A 20000-nucleotide genomic window follows, 5' to 3' on the forward strand; every position below is an offset into this window, starting at 1 on the left:
AACTTATGCAAGTAAGGCTAGACTCAAACAGGGCACTGGTCTTTGACCTAAGGGCCGCCGCATGAGCGGACTGCTGGGCACGATGGACCACTGGTCTGACCCAGCAGCGGCAAATCTTATGTTCGTCCTACCCTGTCTTTCCTGAACAGATTATAGCCTGGTATAACTACATCCTAGTCATGGTTCTCCATGAACCAAGTCTCTGTGATCACCACTATATCTAACTCATCTTCTTCCATCACAGCTTCTAGATCCAGAATCTTGTTTCCCATACTTCGAGCATTAGTACATACTGCTTTCCAGACATTGCCCCCTTTTCTCATCCGTGTAGAAGTATTCAGTGATTTACTTACCTGAGGGTTTTGATCACCCTGCCCCATCACTTCTAGTTTAAAACCCTCTTTTGTAGATTAGCCAGCCTGCTGCCGAAGACATTTCTTCCCTTCTGTGATAGATGCACACCATCCTTACTCAGCAGCCCTTGAAAAATCATCCCACGGTCCAGGTAGCCAAAACACTCTCGATGACACCATCCACGTAGCCACACTTTCTTCTCCAGAATGCAAGCATCTCTGCCCTGGCCTTTACTTTCGACAGGGAGGATGGATGAAAATACAACCTGCGCATCTGACTGCTTCTCCTTCTCTTCCAGAGCCACAAAGTTGCTTTTGATACGTTCGCAGGGGTACCTGGCAGTATCGTTAGTGTCAATGTGGATGAGCAGCATCGGATAAATAGTCATCAGGCTTGATGAGTCTTGGCAAGCTCTCTGTAACATCTTGGATTTTGGCACCAGTCAGACAGCATACCTCTCGTGACATCATGTCTGGTCTGTCATGGATGCTTCTGTATCCCTCAGAAGGTAATCGCCAACTACCACTACCTTTTGCCTCCTAGTGGTCATGGATCCAGTAATTTTTGGGATTTCAAGCTTTGGTCCTTCCTCTCCTTGGGAAGCTCTCATCTCCTCCACTTCTAGGACAGCATTCCGTTTCTTCAGTTCAAGGGCAGGGAGAGTCACGGTACCAATCTTGCAGTGTTATGTAATCTGAGTCCAGCTGTCTTCCCTCAGCACAGCCTCTTCTTCCCCACTGCTGAGGTTTTCTGGATCCAAGCACAACCAGGCCTCCAGTTCCTGTACTGCTTTTTCCTCCAAGAAGACCAATGATGCCAAGTCCAGAGCAGTCCCTCTCAAAATAGGGGGACAGATCTCGGTCTTTCTGCATGCCTGGGCCCAGATATCCTAAGACCGATGGGCTCTGGAAACCATCCCGAGTGGTTACCAGCTGGAATTTGCCTGGCCCTTAACAGACTAGTTTGTGGACTCCCCAGCAGGGCAACCAGAAAAAGCAGTCCTACTGCAGTCAAGCAGCCAATCAGGATGCACATTTGTTTGTTTTTTAACTCAGGTGAGGAAGGACGCCCACATTGTAGGCATCTTTCGCGGGTCTAAGGAAACGCATAGTAGTGCTGCCCGATTCAGGAAAAAAAATTTCGATTTGATTCAGCCTATTGAATCGATTTTTCGATTCGATTTTCCTGCCCAATTGGGTGGGGATTATTATTATTATTTTTTTTTTTTTTTTTAAACATCCTGGTAGGTTTATTTTATAGCCTCTTCACCCCTTTTATGGCCTCTTCACCCCCTTTGCCTTCTCCTAAACACACTGGCGTTGTGGTATAAACAAACAAAAAAGACTTTTCCTCTATCTGTTAAATCCTAGCTCACGTTTGCGGTCTATGGTCCCTTTCTCAGCTCTGGCAGGATACACATTTCAAATCTGACATTGTAATCACAAAACAGAAAATAAAATTATTTTTTCTACCTTTTGTTGTCTGGTCATTATTCAAATCTTGTTGGTCCCAGGCTCTGGTTCTCTTCTGATAACTTGCTTGCCAGGGTCTCCTTCTTTCTTCTTGCTAACCATCCATCTTCTATCTCTGTCCTCCCCTTCCATTTCCCTTCCCTCCCCTGGAGGTCTGGCATCTTTCCTTTTTTCATCTCCATCCACAGATCCACTTTTTCTCAACTACCCTTTCATCCAGCATCTCTCCCTCCTTCCCCACCACCTAAAGTCCACCATCTCTCCCTTTCTATTCCCAACTACCCTCCTATCCAATGTCTCTATCCCCCCCTCTAAACCATCCCTTGTGTCCAACTTCTCTCCCTTTCTGTTCCTTCCCTCCCTAAATCCCATTGTCCACCATCTCTCTCCCTCTCCTCTGTTTTTAGACCCATTATTTATTCTCCCCCCCAAGTCCGGCATATGTACATCTCTTTGAACTCCCCCTTCCCTCCCTCCGTGTACTTCTACACCAGGGGCTCCCCCTCTCCTGAAGGCCTGAACCATCCCCCCCCCCCGGAAGGCCTGCGTGTTTCTCATTTACCTAATATCAGCAGCCTGCAGAGAAGATTGATGATGCTAGCGATCTTTGCAAACTGCCATAGGCCTTTGGAGCTGTTTCCTCGCCGCAATACTGCCTCTGACGTCAGAGGAGGGACGGAACCGCAGCAGAGGAAACAGCTCCGAAGACCTATGGCAGCTTGCAGAGATCGCTAGCACTGGCGATCTTCTCTGCAGGCTGCTGATATTAGGTAAATGGATGCATGGGAGACCAGGGGGGGAAGCCAGACACCAGTGGGAGGTCAGGGGAGAAGCCGGACACCAGCACTTCCTGATTGACCCCCCCCCTCGCCCTCTAAAGCAGGTGTGGCAGTGGCTAGCTAGCAAGAGGCAGCACTGCCACTCCTGCTTTAGGGGGGCGAGAGGGGAGGGTCAGTTACCGAATCGGGCAGCCAATTTCTTTTTGTTTGTTTGTTTGTTTCAAATCGATTCACCCGAAGTGAATCGGTGAACTGATTTGAATTGTAAATCGGGCAGCACTAACGCATAGGGACACTTAAGCATGCCCAAGGTGAGGTGTAAGCATGGTTTTGCTTGGAAGTGGCCTTGGGTGTGTTTAAGCAGTCCATTGTTGGGACCTCTTATTTCCCTTTCTCACTTCGTAAGTCTATTTCATAAAAATTCTGAGGCAGTATAAAGAAAAAAAACAAAGGAAATAAGGTGATACCTTTTTTATTGGACTAACTCAATGCATTTTATGATGAGCATTGAGTTAGTCCAATAAAAAGGGTATCACCTTATTTCCTTTTGGGTTTTTGTTTTATTTCTTTATACTACCTTGAAAAGTGGACTAACATGGCCACCACACCATTTCACCCAAAATTTCTCAAACCATGTATGCCTAATTCATTCAACTTTAGAAGTAGTAGAGAGTGGTCTACTATGTTAAATGCAGAAGAAATGGCAAACAACAACACAGATTGTCTACCCCTGCATAAATATGATTTTGCCTTTGATGTCTATTTAAGCATGAATGATTCTGTGACATGGAATACTGCTACTATTTGGGTTTTTGCTAGGTACTTTGCATTGCATTAGTGATTTATATTCTGCCTTAGCCTTGTAGTTCTAGGCGGATTACAAAAGATATAAATTGGACATTACCAGAAGAGGTACAGGATAAAGTACAAGTTGCAGGAACCGAGAAAAATGCAATGCTGAGTTGTGTTAATTAGAGGCATGGTGATAAATTTCAGTTTTGTATTACGTTGTCTTGACAAATTTTCTGAATAGTAGAGTTTTTATTTTCCTTTGGAGAGTTTTGTAGTCTGGTGTTATTAGCAGGTTGGAGAGATGATGGTCAAGTTTCGCTGCTTGAGTTGCTAGTAGACAGTCGTATATTTTTTTTGCACAGTGTCCTTGAATGAAGGATGAGCAAAAGGTGTCTGAGTTTTTCATAGTCTGGTTGAGTTGTTCCGGATGAGGAGTTCGTTCAGATATGTGGAGGCAGCACCATTTAGGGCTTTGTGTAGTAGACAATAAAATTTAAATAATATTCATGCTTGCATTGGGAGTCAGTGTGAGTCTAGGTATGCAGTGGTGATGTGGTCATATCTGCTTAGTGAGTAGATTAGTCTGAGGGCTGTGTTTTGAACAGTCTGTAATTGTTTTATCATGCCAGCGGGGCATGGTAGGTAGAAGATATTGTAGTAGTCTAGAATACCCAGGAATAGGGACTGGGCTAGCAGTTGGAATTGTTCCGGCAGCAGCAGGAGGCTATTAAACTCTATGAAGGGAGCAAGACTCAGGCAACTGGTGTGTTGGAACCAACAAGGGATCAGGCAATACTGGACCTGATACTTACCAATGGAGAAAGTGTCACAGAGGTCTCGGTGGGCGACACATTGGCCTCCAGTGACCACAACATGGTATGGTTCAATCTCAGGAAAGGTTTCACTAAATCTACCACACTGACCAAGGTCCTCAAATTCAAGAACACAAACTTCAAAGAAATGGGAGATTTTGTTCACCAGGCGCTACAAAGCCAAGCAGAAACCGATAACGTGGAAGAAATGTGATTGACTTTGAAAGCCACCATACAAGAAGCAACAAACCGCTATGTTAAATCAGTAAGTAAACGGCGAAGGAACAATAAGCCACAGTGGTTCTCTGCGGAGATTTCGGACCTCATCAAGGAGAAGAAAAAAGCATTCATCTCTTACAAACAATCAGGGAAACAGGACTCTAGGGAAGTCTATCTGGCCAAGTCAAAAGCCATCAAAACAGCAGTTAGGGAGGCCAAATTCCGCATGGAGGAGTCTCTAGCAAAGAACATCCAGAAAGAAGATAAATCCTTCTTCAGGTATATCAGTGACAGAAATAAGAACTCAGGCGGGATAGTACGTCTTAGGAAACCAGACGGAGACTATGTAGAAGCGGACTCGGAAAAAGCCCAACTGTTAAATGAATACTTCTGCTCAGTCTTCACCCGCGAAGCACCAGGACTCGGCCCTCAGCTACAGACAAGGGTTGACGCAGAATACCCGTTTAGTAATTTCGAGTTTACACCCAGCGGTGTCTACTGCGAGCTGTCAAAACTTAAGGTTAACAAGGCAATGGGGCCTGACAACCTACACCCCAGGGTGCTCAGGGAGTTGTGTGATGTCTTGGCGGAACCGCTATCCGCGCTCTTCAATCTCTCCTTTAGTACGGGTAACGTCCCGTTGGACTGGAAGATGGCTAACGTCATTCCACTCCACAAGAAAGGCTCCAAGATGGAGACAGCAAACTACAGACCGGTGAGTCTCACATCAATAATGTGCAAACTAATGGAAACTCTAATCAAACGCCAATTGGATACGATCCTGAACGAGGAGAATCTACGAGATCCCCGTCAGCATGGATTTACTAAGGGGAGATCTTGCCAATCCAACCTGATCAGCTTCTTTGACTGGGTGACGAGGAAGCTGGTTTTTGGGGAGTCCCTGGACATCGTATACCTGGACTTCAGTAAAGCATTCGATAGCGTACCACACCGCAGGTTGCTGAGCAAGATGAGTTCTATAGGATTGGGCGACACATTGACGAAATGGGTTGGGAACTGGCTTGGAGGTAGGCTTCAGAGGGTAGTGGTGAACGGCACCCCCTCCGAAATGACGGAGGTAATCAGTGGAGTGCCGCAGGGCTCGGTCCTGGGCCCGATCCTATTCAACATCTTTATAAGAGACTTGGCAGAAGGGCTGCGAGGTAAAATAACATTATTCGCCGATGACGCCAAACTAAGTAATGTAGTGGGCAAAAGCACAACAGACATTAATTCAATGTCCGACAACATAATGCACGACCTACTCCTACTGGAGCGCTGGTCTAGGTCCTGGCATCTCAGCTTCAATGCCAAAAAATGCAAAGTCATGCACCTGGACAGCCATAATCCATGCAAGACTTACACCCTTAATGGCGAGATCCTAACAAGAACTGAAGCAGAACGAGACTTAGGGGTGATCGTCAGTGAGAACATGAAGACTGCCAATCAAGTGGAGCAAGCTTCATCCAAGGCAAGGCAAATCATAGGTTGCATACGCAGGAGTTTCGTCAGCCGTAAGCCTGAAGTCATTATGCCATTGTATAGATCCATGGTGAGGCCCCAACTGGAATACTGTGTGCAATTCTGGAGGCCGCATTACCGTAAGGATGTGCTGAGACTGGAGTCGGTCCAGAGAATGGCCACCCGGATGGTCTCGGGACTCAAGGATCTCTCGTACGAGGAACGGCTGGATAAGTTGCAGCTGTACTCACTCGAGGAACGCAGAGAGAGGGGTGACATGATCGAGACATTCAAGTATCTCACGGGCCGCATCGAGGTGGAAGAAGATATCTTCTTTTTCAAGGGTCCCGCGGCAACAAGGGGGCATCCGTGGAAAATCAGGGGCGGGAAACTGCACGGGGACACCAGGAAATTCTTTTTCACTGAAAGGGTGGTTGATCGCTGGAATAGTCTTCCACTTCATACGAAGTGAAGTGCTGCATACGAAGGGGTTTCGTCAGTCGTAAGGCGGAAGTCATTATGCCATTGTATAGATCCATGGTGAGGCCCCACCTGGAATACTGTGTGCAATTCTGGAGGTCGCATTATCGCAAGGATGTGCTGAGACTGGAGTCAGTGCAAAGAATGGCCACCCGGATGGTCTCGGGACTCAAGGATCTACCATACGAAAAACGGCTTGACAAATTACAGCTATACTCGCTCGAGGAGCGCAGAGAGAGGGGGGACATGATCGAGACGTTCAAGTATCTTACGGGCCGCATCGAGGCGGAGGAAGATATCTTCTTTTTCAAGGGTCCCACGACAACAAGAGGGCATCCGTTGAAAATCAGGAGCGGGAAACTACGAGGTGACACCAGGAAATTCTTTTTCACTGAAAGAGTGGTTGATCGCTGGAATAGTCTTCCACTACAGGTGATTGAGGCCAGCAGCGTGCCTGATTTTAAGGCCAAATGTGATCGGCACATGAGATCTATTCACAGGGCAAAGGTAGGGGAGGGGACATTAAGGTGGGCAGACTAGATGGGCCGTGGGCCCTTATCTGCCGTCTATTTCTATGTTTCTATGTTTCAGGTTATTGAGGCCAGCAGCGTGCCTGATTTTAAGGCCAAATGGGATAGACACATGGGATCTATTCACAGAGAAAGGTAGGGGAGGGTCATTGGGGTGGGCAGACTAGATGGGCCGTGGCCCTTATCTGCCGTCTATTTCTATGTTTCTATGTAAAAAATTTGCTGTAGGTTGCGCATTACTGCAAATGATTGCTGGATGGTCTTGTTTATTTGTGGTTGCATGTGACTTGGATTGGCCTCCATGAAGATGGGATACTGGGCTAGATGGACCACTGGTCTGATCCAGTAAGGCTATTCTTATGTTCTTACTATGTGACTCCCTGAAACTGTGTTGTGAACTGTTAAAATCCATCAGTCAGGTTTAAGAAGTCTGACAGTTATATATTGACACAGAATTCTAACAGTTTTGCAGGCCATGGTATTCCTGCTACTGGCCTAAAACTTTCAACTCTGGATAGGTCTAATCCCAATGCCTTAGGTATAGGGGTTGGGGCAATGGCAGATATTGTTTTAGGATACATACCTCGACCCAAGAATATGTGAACAAAATTTGTCAGCCACTGTAGAAATCCCAGAGGTGCCTGCTCTAGCATGTTGACTGGGCAGATATTCAAACTACAGAATTTTTTTGTCTCCTCAGAAATCTGAGATCTCAAGAGGTAACGGGAGAATTCATTACAATTTCTGTCGGCTGGTATCCCTTTTTCTTTACTGATATATACAGTATCCATCTCAATACTGTCGAGCAAGGAGTGTGTAAATATCTCTCTAACTATCCTGATATTTTCCTGAAAGTAGTTTGCCAGATTGATTTCATCAGTTTCGTGTAAGGTAGTATTGGATGTTATATCTTTAGTAGAGATTAAAGATGTGAAAATCTTAAAAAGTCTCTTGGAAGAGATCTGCTGGGGGGCCTTTGTGGACTACACTATCTCATGGCTGTTATCAGACTCCCTTCAGCACAGACACCAACCTTCCAAGGCAGCACTGGGGGCTCTTTGTGAGCAACAGTGCCCTGGGGCCTCTCCGTCTAACTCTGACTATCTGTTGAAGACTACACGCTTATGGACCTTAGGCAATTGCTGTTTTTATATTAGCAAGATGATGTGTTGATTTTTTGGGATTGCGTGGGTCCTGTCTATAGGGTTCCTCTTTTATAGTTGTAATCATAGTGAGAACAAAAAAGGAGTGGGGGAGGGACACAAAGTCAAACCGCTTTGAGGACAATCAATTTATTAAAACAACATATTTCATGTTTTTAGGCTAGGGTAGCCTTCCTCAGGGGTGTATAAAATAGAAGCCCAGTAGATGGTGCCAGATTACTACTAATCAAATGAGTTGCTCTCAAAGTCTGCTAAATGGCACAGTAGCAAAATAAACGCTGTGCCGATGCTGAAAAGAATGCTGCAGAATCCAAAGTATCCCTTTTCATATCCTGTACGTGGGGTTGTGATTTTTTTCCTTTGTATTGTACCTCTCTCCCTGATGTCCCTCTTGCCAGCCACCCCCAGAACACACATAGTTTTTGAAAAATAAATACGAGTGAAACCCAGTGATTGATTTTGATTGTATTTAAAATTCACAAACATATTACCAACTGAACTTGGGTGCTCGCACCTGCTTGGATTTAACCACAGACTGCACCACCTCCTCCGTCTCCTCCATATGCTGTTTGATGCCAAATAAATGGAAACAGAAATGTCTGTTACATGATTGTGTTGCAAAACCAAGTCCCAAAGAGGTTATACCTAAGAACCTACCCCCAACCACAGCATGCATGAGTCTCCCCACACCGCACGCATGTGCTAGGTGATGTTGCAAAACGGAAAGAAAACATACCAAAAACACAACAATCATCAAGCACAGCCCCCCAACCCCCACTCCATGCATCCATTGATATTGCCATGAAACAGAGAGCAAACAATTAAAATAAAAAAACACCCAGACACCTTAACATTGACCCATGCTATCATACTCGCCATACCAAAAAATAACCAACCAATTCAAGATACACAGCTCAACGGAAAAATGTAAATGCTGCCTAATTGTTCGCCTGTTTTCTTTTCCTACAGCCCAAGCAGCAGGAAAATCTCAACTGGTGGTCTTTTTAAATTGCTTTTATAACCATGATTCTATATGGCCTATGCCATCAACGTGCAGCTATGATGTATGCATATGATTCGCCATGATAAGGCATGCCTTTGACTGACGCATTTACGTAGTAATCCTTGGTGCATGCATACATTTGTGCCCGTATCAAGTGGACTTTTCTGCCCATGTGTCAGTCGCTTTCACAATGAACAATTGGACAGGATTATGGCAAACCTCCGTGATACTCAGTTGCATGCAACCTTCTTGGAATATCAATCGCCGTTTCAGAATCAGCAACCCGCATGGTCTTAACGACCGTTTTTAGTGCATCTAGCTCTGAGTGGGCTATCAAGTTATCGTAGTATACTTTTTTAGCTTCTGTTGTGGCTAGCTTGTATTATTCTATTTCCCTTCTCCAGGTAGTATAGTGCTCCTGTGTTTGGTGTTTCTTCCAGAGTCTTTGTAGCCTTCTTATTTTGGTTCTTAAGGCTATTAGCGATTCTAAAAATCTAATCGAAGCCAGTATTTTCTGAGTCGCACTATGCCTAAATATGTTCAAGGCAAAAACCATGGGTTATTTTCTGTTTTAATTTTACACATCTGGTTGGAGCAATCTTATCTAAAACGGATGTTGTAAGGTCATGCCAGGAGGTTAAGGCCTTATCTACATCTTTGCCTAGTGGTCCATAATTGGGTTCCAGAATTTGTCTGTTGGGATCTTGCCATGCCTTACCTTAGATGTGTCTACTGAAGTTTCTGATATATGTGTTACAGGCAGCTTTAGGAAGAAATTTAAAAAGGTAGTGGAAATTTAAAAAGGTAATAGAAAAGATCAAAACGGACAAAAACTGGAATAAGCACAAACAACATCAACGCAGGTGCCATAAGGCAGTAAAAGGGCCAAAAGAGACTACGAGGAAAAAATAGCCAAGGAGGCGAAAAACTTCAAGCCGTTCTTTTGATACATTAAAGGGAAACGACCCACGAAGGAAACGGTGGGATCGTTGGATGACCATGGAATAAAGAGAGTGCTAAAGGAGGACAAAGCAAACGCCGACACACTGAACACGTTTTTTGCATCTGTATTTACTGAAGAGGATATTCACAGCATACCGGAACCCATCAGGTTACATGCTGGAAGTGAAAACGGGAAACTGACAGGGTTAACAGTCAGTCTAGAAGAGGTATGCAGGCAGAATGATAGGCTTAAGAGTGATAAATTCCTGGGACCACTGCTCAGGGAAGAGATAGGCAACGTCGAAGAAGGCAGGCAGTAGTGAGGAGGAGACCAGCCTCGGGGAAGCGGCGAGAGTTCGCTCCCCCCCCCCCCCCCACTGCGTCAGAGGCAGCGCCGGACTCCCCCTTAAAGGGGAGGAGCCAGCGCAGCACATGCGGTGCTAAAGAGAGGAGAGAAGACGAGCAGCGTACCTGCAGTACACTGCTCAGGGAGGAGATAGGCAACGTCGAAGAAGGTAGGCAGTAGCGAGGAGGAGACTAGGCTCGGGGAAGCGGCGAGAGTTCGCTCCGCCCCCCCCCCCACTGCGTCAGAGGCAGCGCCAGACTCCCCCTTAAAGGGGAGGAGCCAACGGCGCCCGGCAAATGCGCGCGGCAAAGGCGCTCGCCTTAGCGAGAGTGCCTTTGCGAAGGGCCTCAAGAAGGGCCAAGTTACTACACCCAGGAGCGCCAGAGAAAGACTGAAGGGTACAGAAGAAGCAGGCGCAGAAGGAACGAACACACAAGCAACAGTAAGGTAAGGTAGAGCAAACATAGCACACACAAGAAGAAGGCAATAAGGCAAGAAGCAGGCGCAGAAAGAAGCAGGCTCACAAGGTACAAACACACAAACAAAGTATAGTAAGGTAGAGCGAAGGCAGCACACAAAAGAAGAAGGCGTAGAAGGAAGCAGGCACACAAGGAACACGTAATCTTAAGTGTTATCTTAAAGTAGGAACGACTATGGAAGCAGAGGGAAACCAGAAGATGAGCTTTCAAGTGTTCTGCATCGACTGTCATATGTATGACTACCTCCCCTCGGGGAGACAGTCGTATGTATGTGGTCGGTGTCAGGAGTTGGAAAGCTTGAAGAAGGAAGTCAAGCGACTAGAGGACAAGATACAGGAGCTAGCAGGACTTTACACCATGGAGGACCCAATCAGGACAGCTGAAGACTTCATGAGCGAGAGACACATTTTGGAGGAAGTCAGGGAACTCGAGAAATTCATTGAGGAAGCATACAAGAGGAGGGTGGAAGAGAACGAACTTCAGATGAAAGAAGAAGTTACACCAACATCGAAGGGAGAACAAGAAACAGAAGACCTCAAAGAAGACACCCCCGGAGGAAAAACGCACGAGGGAGAGAAATTGGCCAGTCGATGCCCAGAAGAAGAAAGAGTGAAGCACACCGAGGACATTGACCTGAGACCAAAGCAAACATTGAAGAAGGGAAAATCAGCGATCCTAGTGGGGGACTCGATCCTGAGGCATGTGGACAGCCACATAGCAGGAGGGAGAGAGGACCGACTGGTGACCTGCCTCCCGGGAGCGAGAACCAAGGACATCATGGACAAAATTGGAAAGATCCTGGAAGGAGCGGAGACGGAAGAGACCACAGTAATGATCCACATCGGGACAAATGATGTCATCAGGAGAGACTACAAAAGAAACACGCTGATAGAACAGTTCAAGATTCTAGGAAGGAAGCTGAAGATGAGGACCCAGAAGATAGCGTTCTCAGAGATCTTACCGGTACCGAGGGCAGATGTGAAAAGGCAAGAGGAACTACAATCAATAAATATGTGGATGAGGAGATGGTGCAAGGAAAAAGGATTCCACTTCGTGAGGAACTGGACGACGTTCTGGGGCAAGAGCAAGCTCTACAGGAGAGATGGATTGCACCTGAGCGCGGCGGGAACTAGACTTCTAGCAAACAACGTCAAGAGAGGAATAGAACAGGCTTTAAACTAAGAAGGGGAAAGCCGACAGTCAACCAAGCGTCGATGATACAGAAAAAGGTATCCCGTGAAGATACTAAGGGGAAAAAAGGCTGGGATGAAACAGGGGACAAATTACAGGAGTCGACTAATAAAGAAGAGGAGGTTAGAAAGATTGTAGCCAAAGAGAAGAATCCAAAGACCGAAGCACAGGGAAAGGAAATGAAGGCAACAAAATTCCAGGACCTAAATTGCATATATACAAATGCAAGGAGCCTAAGAAACAAAATGGGAGAATTTGAAGCCATGGCCATTGCAGAGGACCTAGACATCATTGGAATCTGTGAAACATGGTGGAATGAGGAAAGCAGATGGGATACAGCACTGCCGTGGTACAAGCTCTATCGCCAAGACAGATCAGGACAGAAAGGCGGTGGAATAGCACTATACATAAAAGAAAGCATACAATCGACAAGAATGGACACAGCAGAGACGGCCAACAAGCTAGAATCGCTAAGGGTTAAAATACCAGGAAGAAAAGGGCCTGAAATAAAGATAGGCCTATACTATCGTCCACCTGGACAAACCGAAGATATCGATGAAGAAATGGAAGCCGAGATGAAGCGAGAATGCAAAAGCGGTAACACAGTTATTATGGGAGACTTCAACTACCCTGGGATAGACTGGAGTCTTGGAAGCTCAAGATGCGCTAGGGAGGCAGAATTTCTGGAGACTCTACAAGATTGCTTCATGGAGCAGCTTGTTAGAGAACCGACGAAAGGAAATGCCACTCTGGATCTAATCCTAAATGGGCTAAGGGAACCTGCAAAGGAAGTGGAAGTAGTGGGACCGTTGGGAAACAGCGATCATAATATGATCAAGTTCAAGGTGGAAATAGGAATACTGAAAGGAAAGAGAACCATAGCGACAACTTTTAACTTCAGGAAGGGAAACTACGAAGCAATGAGAGGAATGGTAAAGAAGAAACTTAGGAACACTTCCAAAAAATGGCAGACGGTAGAACATGATGAATACAACAGATAAAGGAACAAAGATAATACTTTAAATACCTTATGAACCTAAAGTGGTGCTCAGAAACCAAGTTGGAATGTAAGAACTCAAAACTGGGGAAGAACCCCTAGAGAGCTTCTTATGATATCTATCATTGCACCAGTGGATAATGTAAAGGTATTGTGAAATACTTATAAAGTTTGTTCATAACTTATGGTATGTCCATGAATATAATAATCCAAAATAGCTTCAAGAAAAAATAGCTAAACAGCTTAATGAGTGAACTTAGCTTGAATGTTCAACCCGCGATGGTTCAGCTGGGTTCTGACGCGTTTCGCCGGTATGGCTTCATCAGAGAACCCGCCAAGCTAAAGATGAACAAAAATTCAAAGCCAGTCCTAGAAAATGAAAAAAGAACGTGATGCATGAAATTATTGTTGCTAAAATATACATATCATGATACTGAATTAACAACAAAGCTCACGACGTTACCGGAGGGGTACCTGTGCTTAGAACAATGATTTTCAATTTCCTGTGACGTAAGCACTCAGCTGAGCACTCGGTATTTATGCAGGAAAAAATGTCAATCACCTAGTGGAGGAACGCCCACCACTCCACCTCCTTGTTAAGACCAGAAGGAGACACTGTCTGCCAGTGAAAAATGAAACTCTGTTCTTGTTTCCATAGCCAAGCTTGTGAATTACCCCCTCTACTGTGATGAGCCACCTCCAAAACTACAAATTGTAGATCCTGTAATTGATGTGAAAAAGATAACCAATGCTGGACTAAAGGGGCATTAATATCACCCCTTCGGATTTTACTGAGATGTTCAATAATGCGGGTCTTAATACTTCTGGTGGTATGTCCTATATATAGCTTGTTACATGGACAAAAAATCATGTACACAACTCCTTGAGTGTTACAATCCGTGCGTTGCTGTAAGATATGCTTCTTCTTTGGTAAGCGAGGGTGTTGAATGATGGTAGTTTCAAAAGCATGCATACAAACAGTACAATGTCCACATTTGAAGTGGCCCTTGGATGATGTTTCAATGTTGTCCACTTTACTGACAAAGTGAGAGGTGGATAAGGTGTCTCTCAAATTTCTACCTCTAGAGTAAGCGAAGAGGGGGGCTGTTCGAGACATGCGTGCGTCTGGAGAATGTGCCAATGAGTGTAAATAATCTTTTTGATGTTGAATGCTTGATATGAATAAGGCAACGTACATACCATTCGAGGTTCCGGTTGGTCAGGGGTATGGTTCAATAAATAAGGGCGATGAGCATATAAAGCCCGTTTGTAGGCTTTTTTAATGATACCATGAGGGTACCCTCGATCTTTGAAACGCTGCCACATGTCTCCAGAACGGTTTTTATATTCTTCTGTGGTACTACACAGACGCCTAAGTCTCAGAAACTGACCAACTGGTAAATTATCTCTCAAATGACGTGGATGATAGCTGTCATAGTGAAGCAGAGCATTCCTATCAGTTTTCTTGCGGTGTATGGAAGTGTCAAAAACCCCTTGATTGATGGTGATGTTAATGTCTAAAAACGCAATCTGGGTGTAAGAAGTACATGAGGTGAATTGTAAGTGCGGATTACATGCATTAAGCCAATGTAAAAACTGGTGAAAAGCTTCAAAAGTGTTGGTCCATATCATAAACACGTCATCAATATAGCGCCTCCATATGAAAATGTCAGATACGTATGTAGAAGAGTAAATATGTGTATCTTCAAAGTCAGTGACGTAAAGGCATGCTAAAGATGGGGCCATGGTTGCCCCCATTGCAGTACCTTTTATTTGCAAAAAAAATTCAGTGTCGAACATGAAATAATTGTACTGCAAGGTGATGCTAGCAATGGTGACTAGAAAGTCTACTCTGGCTGCAGGTAACTGTAAAGTTTCAAGGTATTTCTTCACAGTCTCAATTGCACTGGACTGCGGAATGTTGGTGTATAAAGCTTGAATGTCTAGAGTAACTAAAAGGGCTCCCTGAGGTATAGAATGAGCCTCCTGGAGCCAAGCAAGCATGCTAGTGGTATCCTTGACGTATGACTTCGCGGTGGACACTAAAGGTTTAAGATACTGATCCACAAAATTAGACAGGGGCTCCAATACAGAGCCAATGCCTGAATCAATGGGGCGTCCAGGAGGATTGGTGGCATGCTTGTGTATTTTAGGGACGAAATATATCACAGGGATGACCGGATAATTTTGGTGAAGATAACGATATTCCTTCTCGGTGATGGTCCCATTCTCTAATGCCTGTAAAAGGACATGCTGAATGAGATCAGCTATGTCCACAGTGGGGTCACCGGGCAAGGGCTGGTAGTAACAAGAGTCATTCAGTTGTCTGCGGGCTTCAGCAACATAAGAAGACGAATCAAGAACAACTAAACCTCCACCCTTGTCAGCTGACCGTATAATGATGTCAGAATCTTGAGCCAAATCACGTAACGCTCGGGTCATCTCAAGGGACATATTTTGTCTGATGTAAGACTGCTGTGTTTCTAAAGTAATAATATCATGTTCAACCAAATTATAAAACACCTGTAAGTGCGGATCCAAGTTCCCTGGAGGGTTCCAGGTTGACGGTCTATGAAGGCCCGTAAGCTCCGGGTCACTGGGTTTATCTTGGAAAAATAATTTTAAATTACATTTCCTGATGAGTTTATATAAACTTATTCTAGTATCCAATGGATTGTAATTCGTAAAAGGAACGAATGACAACCCCTTGGATAGAACTGACAATTCACTGGCAGTGAGCCTCCTACTTGATAAATTGAACACGTTGTTAATCCCTGTCAAGGCTTCGGTGGTCGTCTCCCTTTGGTAGTCCGGGGGCCTCCTTGTTTGTGGGAGGCTGTCCCTTGAAAATTTACAGAAGCGGAACGAGTTTGTATCGGACCTGACACTGTTGAGCTGCTAGAATCAGTGCTGGAATCATCCCCTCCTGACCCACTCGATGTATGCGCATACGTAGGTTTCCTAGACTGACGGGAACGTTTATTGCGATCCATCCAGGGGTACACATATCCCCGGATGTAATCGCCCTCGTCCCGTTTAAATTTACCTATTTTAGTTTTTTTAATGTCTGCTTTGAAAGCCTCCATTTCTTTCTTCAAATGGATTATTATATTCATGGACATACCATAAGTTATAAACAAACTTTATAAGTTATGAACAAACTTTATAAGTATTTCACAATACCTTTACATTATCCACTGGTGCAATGATAGATATCATAAGAAGCTCTCTAGGGGTTCTTCCCCAGTTTTGAGTTCTTACATTCCAACTTGGTTTCTGAGCACCACTTTAGGTTCATAAGGTATTTAAAGTATTATCTTTGTTCCTTTATCTGTTGTATTCAGCATTCTGGACTTTCAGGAACATTTTTTTGACCTAATTCCCCAGCTGTTTATATTGAAGACGGTAGAACATGCCTGGTCCTTTTTCAAGGACATGGTGAGAGAGGCGCAAAATCTGTATATCCCCAGATTCAGAAAAGGGTGCATCAAGAGTCGAACAAAAGACCCGGCGTGGATAACTAAAATATTGAAGGAAGCGATAGGCAATAAGAAAAATTCATTCAGAAAATGGAAAAAGGACAAATCTGAGAGAAACTGGAAAGAGCACAGGAAGTATCAAAAAGAATGTCACCGTGTGGTTCGAAAAGCCAAGAAAGAGTATGAGGAGAGTCTAGCTAGGGAAGCACGAAATTTCAAGCCGTTCTTTAGATATGTTAAAGGGAAACAGCCGGCTAGAGAGGAGGTGGGACCACTGGATGATGGAGACCGGAAGGGAGCGGTGAAGGAAGAAAAAGAGGTCGTAGAAAGAAGGACAAGGACAAGAAAAAAGCATTTCTTTCATACAAACGCACCGGGGAGAAAGAAGCTAACATTGAATACAAAACAAGGTCTGCGGCGGTAAAAACAGCAGTCAGGGAGGCCAAACTTCGAGTGGAAGAAACTCTAGCAAAGAACATTAAGAAAGGGGACAAATCCTTCTTCAGGTATATTAGTGACAGGCAGAAGAACACAAACGGGATAGTACGTCTTAGAACAGCAGATGGGATTTATGTGGAAACAGATTCCGAAAAAGCCAAACTACTGAACGATTACTTCTGCTCAGTCTTTACCAGCGAGGCACCTGGACACGGGCCACAGCTGGAAGCAAAGCCAAGCAAGGAAGACCCATTTCAGAATTTTGGGTTCTCACCAGCTGATGTTTACAGCGAACTGTCAAGACTCAAGGTGAGCAAAGCCATGGGACCAGACAAATTGCACCCACGAGTACTCAGGGAGCTGTGCGATGTCCTGGCGGAACCATTAACCATGCTCTTCAATCTCTCCCTAAGTACAGGGAGAGTCCCCCTGGACTGGAAAACAGCTAACGTCGTTCCTCTGCACAAAAAGGGTTGCAGAGCGGAGGCTGCAAATTACAGACCAGTGAGTCTCACATCAATAGTGTGTAAACTCATGGAAACATTGCTTAAATGTAAATTAGACACGATTTTGGATGAGGGGAATCTAAGGGATCCTAGTCAACATGGATTCACTAGGGGTAGGTCATGCCAATCCAATCTTATCAGCTTCTTTGATTGGGTAACAGGAAAGCTGGACTCGGGAGAGTCTCTGGACATAGTGTACTTAGATTTCAGTAAAGCTTTCGACAGCGTCCCACACCGTAGACTATTAAACAAGATGAAATCTATGGGGTTAGGTGAGACACTAATTGCATGGGTCAAAGATTGGCTGAGTGGAAGACGTCAGAGGGTGGTGGTCAACGGCACCCTCTCTGAGACATCGGAGGTGACCAGCGGAGTGCCACAAGGCTCGGTCCTGGGTCCACTCCTTTTTAACATATTCATAAGAGACTTGACCCAAGGGCTTCAGGGTAAAGTAACTCTATTCGCTGATGACGCCAAACTATGTAATATAGTAAGTGAAAGCAATCTGCAGGATAGTATGACGCAGGATCTGCTTACGTTGGAAAACTGGTCCTCGACATGGCAGCTGGGCTTCAACGCTAAGAAATGTAAGGTTATGCATCTCGGTAGCAGAAATCCATGCAAACCTTACACCTTAAATGGAGAAACACTAGCTAGGACTTCAGAAGAAAGAGACTTGGGAGTAATCATCAGTGCAGACATGAAGGCCGCCAAACAAGTAGAGAAGGCCTCATCCAAAGCAAGGCAACTTATGGGATGTATCAATAGAAGCTTCGTTAGCCGCAAATCTGAAGTCATAATGCCACTGTACAGAACCATGGTGAGACCTCATCTGGAGTACTGTGTGCAATTCTGGAGGCCACATTACCGTAAAGACGTGCTTAGAGTTGAGTCGGTTCAGCGGATGGCCACTAGGATGATCTCGGGGCTCAAGGGTCTCTCGTACGAAGAAAGACTAAACAAATTGCAGCTCTACACTCTAGAGGAGCGCAGGGAGAGGGGGGACATGATTGAGACATTTAAATACATCACGGGACGTGTCGAGGTGGAAGAAGACATCTTCTTTCTCAGGGGACCCTCGGTCACAAGGGGGCATCCATTCAAACTCAGAGGAGGGAAATTCGATAGTGACATAAGGAAGTATTTCTTCACAGAAAGGGTTGTAGATCACTGGAACAAGCTTCCAGAGCAGGTGATCAAGGCCACCAGCGTTATTGACTTTAAGAATAAATGGGATGCCCTAGTAGGATCCTTACGAGGGTCGAGTTAAGGAACTAGGTCATTAGTACTCAGACTTAATGGGGTGGGTCAGTAGAGTGGGCAGACTTGATGGGCTATAGCCCTTTTCTGCCGTCATCTTTCTATGTTTCTATGTTTCTATGTAACATGTTCTTTTTGTCTGTATTTAGAAACGAAGACACAAAACTATGGCAAAACTAGCTGAGAGTCTCGTTTTCGAACAAATATCTGACTTTGTTGAATCCACGAATGTTCTTCACCCTTTTCAAACTGGATTCAGAAAATTCCACAACACTGAATATACCATGTTAGGATTAATCAACAACATTCACTATTTCCTTGAACACCATAGATCTGTGGTTCTAATTTCTTTAGACTTAACCGCCGCTTTCGACACCATTGACCACAACCTGTTAATTAATCGACTTGAATCTATTGGAATCATTGATCAAACTCTTGAATGGTTTAATTCTTTTTTGTCTAACCGTTCTTCCTTCATTAGATTCAACAATAGTATTTCCAAAAGCTACTCATTAGAATATGGTATTCCACAAGGTTCAAAACTATCTCCTCTTCTATTTAATATATTCCTCGCACCTCTTCTAAACATAACACAATCTCTAGGTTTCACAGCTTTTGTCTATGCAGATGATATTCAGCTCATTCATCCTTTGGATCCAGAAAGCACCGATGATATTGTAGCAATTAACAATAAACTGGCAACAATAAAAAATTGGTTAACTATAAATAAATTATCTTTAAACATTAACAAAACAAAAACGATGCTTTTTCCTTGGAAAAAAGATTTAACCTTGAGTTCTCCAATTTCGATCAACAACACCAATTTAGAACAGGTCACTTCTTTAAAAATTTTGGGAGTTACTATCGACGATAAGTTCTCTTATCATGAGCATATAAACAATATAGTTAGATCTTGTTTCTATAAACTTCGCTTGATTCGATCACTAACTAAATTCTTAGAACCAGAAGCAATCAACATTCTCATTCATTCCCTCGTTATGACTAAACTAGACTATTGCAATTCTCTCCTCTTTAATACAACTTTAAAAGAAAAAAGAAGGCTGCAGCTCATACAAAACACAGCCGTGAAACTAATTCACAAAAAAAAAAAATACGATCACGTTACTCCGCTGTTGGTTAAATCTCATTGGCTTCCTATAAGCCATAGATTCACTTTTAAATTGTTGCTTTTAGTGTTCAAAGCCTTAAATTACAACGAACCCCAATTCATTAACAGATGGCTTATTCCTTATAGTACGACACGCTCACTTCGTTCTTCTTCAACTAATCTTCTTAC

General features: G+C 44.3%; 1 protein-coding gene across 3 annotated transcripts in view; it reads left to right on the forward strand.

The window, feature by feature from the left end:
- EEF1AKMT2 (EEF1A lysine methyltransferase 2) overlaps positions 1–20000 on the forward strand; it is a 117481-nt gene that overhangs the window by 82355 nt on the left and 15126 nt on the right. The window contains exon 6 of one of the 3 annotated variants that reach the window (XR_004539299.1): positions 653–862. The exons of the other annotated variants lie outside the window; for them this stretch is intronic. The gene's annotated coding sequence lies outside the window, so the exon portion shown is untranslated. The remainder of the gene's footprint in view (positions 1–652; positions 863–20000) is intronic. 3 annotated transcript variants of the gene reach the window in all.

This window comes from Geotrypetes seraphini, chromosome 4 (genome assembly GCF_902459505.1).
Source record: "Geotrypetes seraphini chromosome 4, aGeoSer1.1, whole genome shotgun sequence".
NCBI classification, from domain to species: Eukaryota; Metazoa; Chordata; class Amphibia; order Gymnophiona; family Dermophiidae; genus Geotrypetes; species Geotrypetes seraphini.